The following is a 6,000-nucleotide window of genomic DNA, read 5'->3' on the forward strand; positions in this document are numbered from 1 at the left end:
CTTTATTTGGAAGGAAATAGATGTTGTGTTAAACTGTGAACTGGCTTTGTGAACTGTTTTTATAAATGGTGAAAAAAGGGACAACCGTTTTTGAACTGATAAATAAAGGTTGTTTTAAAAATCAAAAATCTCTGTGTGTGTGTGTGTGTGTGTGAGACTCTCCAAACCTTTTTCACTGTGGATTTATTTACTTTTTCTTTCTTCTGATCTTCACGGTTTTTCACTTCATGATCGGCTTCTGTCAAAATTTAACGATGCAGTGTGCTATTTCCGCCAGCTGATTTCAAAATAAAACCTCCAATCCCTACGGAGACGCCTGCTTTACCGACTGACAATAGACACTTTGGTTGATGAATACATCAATATATCAATATAATATAATATATTACATGCCTTTGCACTGCGGGTCTGAGAGGACTGTAATTTCATCTGTGCTGTATGTCATGCATATCAACACATTTGACAATAAAGCTGACTTTGACTTTGGGAAAGATGGATAGATTTTGTATATTTGTTTTGCCCTGACACTGGAACTCCAATTACCTCGCCTGGAATGGTTCTTAATTTCTATAAAGAATGATTTATTCAAGCTAAAAACTCCTCATTAAAGGTTCTGAATTGATATGTATAGAATGAAGGTTTATTTCATGTGTGGACACACATTTGATTATTCAAATCTGTAACAACAAATTAAATATATTTAAATAGAAGCACACAAAACATAATAGAGCAAAGCAAAGCCAAATGTAAGTCATTAAATTAATAATGCCAAGCCAAATGAGAAAAAGTGGGACAAAAGGTTAATTTAATTAAAGTTGTGTGATATTAGGTAAAACTTTATTTTTATTTCTATTTTTGTTAATATGATGATGCATTTCAAAATAAAATACCTTTTCAATTTTTTATATATCAAACAATCATTGATTTTGAGTGATAGTACACGTTGCTAGGATGCCACTCTGTCAGTATGAAGGAATTCTGAAGTATAATTTCAAAATTAAACAACTTTGAAAATTGGACTATGAAACCTGATTTTGAAGTGAAATAATTCCAAAATTCCAAGTTGTCCCGGGGTCATTCACGTCACAGACATACTACACCATCCCAGGATGCCACTCTGACAGTTTGAAAGAATTCTGATCTGTCGTTTCAAAATAAAACAACTTTGAATATTGGACTATGACGTCCTTTCACCTTACTTTGAGGTGGAATATCTCAGAAATTCCTAGTTGTCCCGGGGTCATTCCACCTCACAGTGATGGTGCACCAGCCCAGCATAGCACTCAGTTAGTTTGGAAGAATTCAGATTTTTCGTTTCAAAATACAACAACTTTGGAAATTTGAAGGAATTGTGATTATTCCTTCATCATTGAGCTGTATAGGTGATTGTTGTGCTGGATCACAGATTTACACCTGGAGGAATGTCAATAAATATACTACCTTTGTTCTGAGATGTCCACAGTACAGTTGAAGTGAAATATAAAGTACTCCATAACCCCACAATACTAAGGAGAAAACACAAAAAGTCTAAACTATTTGATTGTTCTTTATTCAGTCATCTGTGTGGCATTCACAATATCCCTGATAATGTCTTTTGTTGATTTGTTTCCAAAATGTCCGATATTACAGAAAACACATGTAAATGTCTTGAAAAGCGATTCATTTCCTGACTCGTCTCGGAGGACTTCTTTAGACCAGACTTTGTCCTGCTCCTCCATGTCCAGTTCAGACTCCAGGTCATCAGACAGTAAACAGGTCCATGTTCTCCTGAAGCCACTTTGCTGCACGTCTGCAGTCTCCAACAATCCTTGATTCACACGTTTCCTCTGGAAAAGACAGAAACAGGATCAATAGTATTTGACCATCAGAGACTGAAACCAGACTCTTCTACTGTCGTCTCCACCTGGTGGAGGGACGTCCAGTGTGAAAGACACATTAGTGCACTGCTCTTCTTCAAACACACACATTTCAATATTCAAACACATCAAGACACTATGAGGGTTTTTAATTCGTCACACTGACGTTATATTATATTTATATTGATTATATTAGTCATTTCAACAATGATTCATTGTCGGCTTCAAAACCTGACAGACATTAACTCAACATTGTGTAGAAAACCAAGACAACACAACTTATATAAAACTAATAGTTATGCTCATTTAATAATATTTACCTATAAATGAAAATTAAAAGCAGCCACCTTTATCAATCGCTGCTGGATCATTATTATTATTATTATTATTATTATTATTATTATTTCACCCATCGCATATACAGTAACTTTATGTCACAGTAACTTTTTTTATAAACTGTAAAAAAGGTCAACCTGAGGTGCTTTATTTATCGTCACCATTTGCATTAGTTAGCGTGTTTCACCAGTGGTTTAGTTTACATGTCATTTTAAAGCTCATCATCATCAATATGTGTTAGTTTATAGCAGGTATAGAAACGGCAAACACATGCAAAAAACCATATATTCATAACTTATGTGAAATGTCCAAATAGTTGTGTCCTGCACATATGGGGTGAAGAGTCACCACTTCCTGTCTGCCAGAGAGTTGAGATCCTGCAGCCGCATGCTTTTCACTTTGATAGTCGTCATTTCATCCAGTCCATCCACATTTTCTTGTCAAGACGCCCGAAAGGAAAAATGGCGAAGAGGGAAAAAGGGTCAGTATGTTTTTTTGGTTTAATAACTTAAGTTGTTAGATTCTTAAAAAAACAACAACAACAAAATACGTGTTTTGCATTGGTATCATGTATCGAGTTGAAACATTAAATGACCATTGCCAAACTGAAGGTATAATTTAAAAATGTTACAAATGCCCTAAATGAAAAGCTTTTATTGTTAAAATAGATATTTCTTTATTCTTCTGTGCCGTTTTGTATACCACGGTGTGGATCGTTAAATATAATTGTATAATAATTGTGCCTGCCTTAATGAGGCAAGGCACAAAGGTTAGTACTATTGCTAGGGTCCTGTTTATTTTTTAATCTGCTTATTATTCTGTCACTTTTCCGCATAACTAGTCCCACACCTTTGGGATCATACAAGATAAATGGTAAAGCAAAAGTATTTTTTTTAACTTAAGTGTTGTAATAATGTATCACACAATGCTGGAATAGTAAATAAGGGATGATTGATTGTAAAATGTCATAATTAAGAGTAAGTGGTTGCCTCAGTAATGATCGTTATAATACAGTCATTGTTTCTTCCTTATTAAAAAAAGGCTGTGTGTAACACTCTTTCCTTTTACACAGATTGTACCTGTTCACACTGTTTGGGGTGAGTACTAAATCCCACTTTCTTTCATTTAAAGACACTCTTTCAGAGATACAGTATGACTTTTTTTTTTTTAGATGAAAATGTATTAGCTGAGGAACAGTTGTGCTGTTAAACCTTTGTTTTGAACAGAACAAAACCAAACATGTCACAATGTCTGAGATTGTTAAAAAGACTCCATCTTTAAGAGCTTGTGGCCTCATGATTGATGAAACTGCTTCAAAAGCTCCTGGCTTCTGGGGTCGGATGTGCGCCGAGCTTGGATCCCCAATAATCCGACCAATCCAGTGCCATTGTTAAAAACTTATGGACGTCACAAGGTAAGCTTTTCTACATTTCATAGTATGACATGTCTTTTTAAAATGTACATACATCTATCACTCCGTCACGTTAGTCTTTTTAAAATGTGAAAAAAAGATTTGCGTTCGTTCCAGAATAATCGAGCACAGCAAGAACATTTAGAGGCAAATGAGCAGTGAGACCAGCAGAGCACTGTGAGGAGTTCTGCTGCTGCTGAGGAGCTCCACATCTCCAATCCTGTGAGTGCTTCAACACATTAAAAACTTGATTCCCTCAAATGTCTCACATACTAACATTAATACACCCCCAAAACTATGTCAAAGCTTAACAATAATATAGTGATTTCCCTTCAGGGCAGCACCACAGAATCCTCCGTCGATGGTGAAGCAGGATTTATTAAAATCAGAGGAGACATTTTTCTTCATGAGCCACAAAGACTGGGAAACTCTGAAAACAAGAACTAACCGAGGATTTGGAACGATGGAGTGGACAAACATAATCTCCACAGGATTAAGGAGCATTAATCCCTACTGCTGTATTGCTTTTAAACGGCACACAGTCAATTATTCACATAAAAAAGAGGCCCTGTATTCTCTTGCCACGGGTGCTGCAGGTTTGATGATGGCCCGGTAACTGTCCAAGTTAAAGTGGACAATGAACAGGACTTGAAGGCCACGGTTGGTTTTCACGGGGGGATGTGTGAACAGAACAGGACAGAACTCAAGCGCCGGCCTGTTCCTGCTCTGGACACACACTCTTGGCCAGAGCTTCAAAACTCAGCTCCCACCGTCCATATATCTGAACCGGTTGGCCCAAATCAAGGAAGAGACTATGAAGTCTGGCTGCAGGGATATGGCTCCGACCCCACACGTCTTAAAAAACATTTCCTGGGAACGGAGACAAAAAAGTGTCCAACACAGCAATCAGATATTAAGCCTTGAATTAATGATGAAAAACAAAGAAAACAGTGAGGATGAGGTACTTCAAGAAGTAATCCTCCACCCAAAAGCTTCTCCTCTGGTCCAAGAGGAACATTGCAATTCACCATAAAAGATGTGGAGAAGACAGTAGACTCCGATGCTACAGGAAGTATAAAAAGAAAAAGGATCCCCACCATTTTTTTTCTTTCCCTTTCTTTTTTCTCTTTTTTTTCTTCTCTTCTTTTCTTCTCTCTTTTCTTTCTTTTCTTCCTTTCTCTTCTTGTTTTGCATGTAAATGTGAATTTTTCTGAACCGAAAATAAAAAAAAAACTGTTTTCCCTTGAAATGTTGTCTTGTCAACATCAGTGTCTATTTCAACAGCCTGCTTATTTTTTTTTTTTTTTTTTTTTTACATATTGCAGTTTGTGCCATAACATTTGCTTTTAAAATGTAATTGTCAAAATATCACAAAACTTTTGCTTTTGTTAATTCAGAAAAAGTAAATAAGTAAAAGGTTCTGCTCTGAGCAAACTAGTTCCTTCAGCCATTTAGGCACACAAGGTTTTTTTAATTGTTCAATATTTTCCAATATCTGTTGCTAAATATGTTATTTCATAGCCCACCACATCTATTTCCCAGCAGATTGTTTCCTCCAACTAGTGTACAGCCATGTAAGTAGGCATTATTACCCAGATCAGTTGGTTGAAACCAACTAAGTTATCTCAAAGAACCTTTTCCCAGACAGAATGAAAAAACATTTCAGCAATGACATTTTTGCAAGGAGCAAAACCTGGTCAGTAGGTTCTAGTTGACGTGGTGTTAAAATGTGGCCAGGTCTGCAGTATTGAAATCTAATGGTTGGCAGGTGCTTTCTGGTACTCTGAACCCTTTTAAATACATTTTACATTGCTGTTTTTTTCCTCAGGTGTAAAAATGTGCAAACAGCGTTTCATGTCTATGAGCTTGTGGTCAGAAAGCCCAGAAGAGCGCTTCCCCACTACCTGTTCCACTATGTGACGTGTGACCACACCACAGCTTCAGCCACATTCTTCCTCCAGGCTTTCTTCACCCAGGTAAAAAGGCACTTTGGACACAAGGGAGCATCTCCAATGATGGTGGTCTGTGATGCTCAATGCTTTTAATGCAGGCAATATGCTTTTCATTTGCAAAGGAAAACCTGACAGACACCATAAACCACTACTTCAGGATTTCCACTGGAAAAGCCTCAAAAGAAGATCTTGAATGGCCAATTCTTCATCGATGCCTGAGCCACATTATGAAGAATGCAAAAGAAATCTGCAGAAAATAGTAAGTATTTACTCTTTTTACTACAAATGTGAAGGACTCTTCAGATTTCCCTTCAAGAAAACCCTGATTAGCATTCTTTACAACATGGTGCATTTGAAGCTTCACACTTTGTGATTTCTTACAGCGCACACAACAACTAGCATGTGGCGATGCACATCATTGGGCTTCTCACCACAGCATCATCAC

This window comes from Blennius ocellaris (assembly GCF_963422515.1).
Source record: "Blennius ocellaris genome assembly, chromosome: 16".
Taxonomy (NCBI): Eukaryota; Metazoa; Chordata; class Actinopteri; order Blenniiformes; family Blenniidae; genus Blennius; species Blennius ocellaris.